This window comes from Mandrillus leucophaeus, unplaced genomic scaffold (genome assembly GCF_000951045.1).
Source record: "Mandrillus leucophaeus isolate KB7577 unplaced genomic scaffold, Mleu.le_1.0 Scaffold27, whole genome shotgun sequence".
In the NCBI taxonomy this organism is placed as follows: Eukaryota; Metazoa; Chordata; class Mammalia; order Primates; family Cercopithecidae; genus Mandrillus; species Mandrillus leucophaeus.
Window position 1 is genome coordinate 3,101,948 of NW_012102809.1, and position 1,909 is coordinate 3,103,856.

At 49.6% G+C, this 1,909-nt stretch overlaps 1 protein-coding gene across 3 annotated transcripts in view; it reads right to left on the reverse strand.

Annotated features, from left to right (window-relative positions):
* The window catches only part of SERPINB6 (serpin peptidase inhibitor, clade B (ovalbumin), member 6), a 29,292-nt gene extending 28,581 nt beyond the window's left edge, over positions 1–711 (reverse strand). The window contains exon 1 of one of the 3 annotated variants that reach the window (XM_011984545.1): positions 151–711. The gene's annotated coding sequence lies outside the window, so the exon portion shown is untranslated. Of the gene's footprint in view, positions 1–53 lie in introns of all 3 variants that reach the window. The other 2 variants (XM_011984543.1, XM_011984544.1) reach the window with 2 other exon arrangements.
* Positions 712–1,909: the final 1,198 nt, after the last annotated feature.

A 1,909-nucleotide genomic window follows, 5' to 3' on the forward strand; every position in this document is an offset into this window, starting at 1 on the left:
CTCCCGCCACACACGCTGGCGCCCCCGGCTTTCCCGACTTGGGAGCGGCAAACCCAAGCCAGCGTGTCCGAGCGGCCCCCAAGCCAGACACTTACCCCAGGGCGGGGAGCGAGTGGAACGGCGGGTAGAGACGCCGGAGCCACCCCGGACCTCAAATACCCGCGGGGAGGCGGGCGGAGTCCCGGGTCCGGAGCACCGGGAGAGAGGCGGGGCGGGACGTGCGGGTCAACCCCACGCTGCCCGGAGGCCTTGGCTTTGACTAGTTCAGGGCCCCAGCGGCGTGTTTATGGTGCCTCTACAGAGACTGAATGCTGGCCTGGTTCCAGAAAAGGGCCAGCTCCTGATACACGGCCATTCACTGGGGAGTGCAGAGCACGCATTTAAAAATGAGCCGACTAGATACAGCTCACAAAGACTTTGCTGATAAAACAGCTTGCGCCAGAGAAGCCAGCCAGGGGCCAGCGCGGTGGCTCACCCCAGTAATCCCAACACTCTGGGAGGCCGAGGCGGGCGGATCACTTGAGGTCAGGAGTTCCAGACCAGCCTGGCCAACATGGCAAAACCCCGTCTCTACTAAAAATACAAAAATTAGCCGAGTGTAGTGGCGCGTGCCTGTAATCCCAGCTGCTGGGGAAGCTGAGGCAGGATAATCACTTGAACCCGGGAGGCAGAGGTTGCAGTGAGCCGAGATGGTACCACTGCACTCCAGCCTGGTCCATCTCAAAAATAAAAAAAAAAAAAGCAGACTAAAGAGCTTTTGCAAGGCAAAAGGAATAGTCAAGCAGAGTACAAAGACAACCCACAGAGTGGGAGAAAATCTTCACAATCTATACATCCGACAAAGCAGTAATATCCAGAATCTACAAGAAACTCAAACAAATTGGCAAGAAAAAAACAATCCCATCAAAAAGCGGGCTGGCATGAATAGACAATTCTCAAAAGAGTGTATACAAATGGCCAACACACATATGAAAAAATGCTCCACATCACTAATGATTGGGAAATGCAACTCAAAACCACAATGTGACACCACCTCACTCCCGCAAGAGTGGCCATCACCAAAAGGCAAAAACTCAAAAAATAATAGATGTTGGCGTGGATTCGGTGAAAAGGGAACACCTCTACACTGCTGATGGAAATGTAAACCACTGTGGAAAATAGTGTGGAGATTCCTTCCATAACTAAAAATAGAATTACCATGTGATCCAGCAATCCCACTACTGGATATCTACCCAGAGGAAAATAAGTCAATATACGAAAAAGATACTTGCACACACATGTTAGCAGCACACTTCGCAACTGCAAAAACATGAAACCAACCCAAATGCCCATAATCAAAGAGTGAATAAAGAAACTGTAGTGTGCATATACGATGGACTGCTACTCAGCCATAAAAAGGAATGAATTAATGGCATTTGCAACCTGAATGGGATTGGAGACCATTGTTCTAAGTGAAGTAACTCAGGAATGGAAAACCAAAAATTGTATGTTCTCACTCATAAGTGGGAGCTAAACTATGAGGATGCAAAGGCGTAAGAATGATACAATGGACTTCGGGGACTTGGGGGAAAGGCTGGGAAGGGAGTGAGGGATAAAAGTCTACAAATTGAGTTCAGTGTATACTGCTAAGGTGATAGATGCACCAAAATCTCACAAATCACCACTAAAGAACTTACTTGGCAGGGTGCGGTGGCTCATGCCTGTAATCTCAGCACTTTGGGAGGCCAAGGTGGGCAGATGACGAGGTCAGGAGTTCGAGACCAGCCTGGCCAACATGGTGAAACCCCATCTCTACTAAAAATACAAAATATTAGTCAGGCATGGTGGCACACGCCTGTAGTCCCAGCTACTGAGGAGACTGAGGCAGGAGAATTGCTTGAACCCAGCAGGCGGAGGTTGGTTGTAGTGA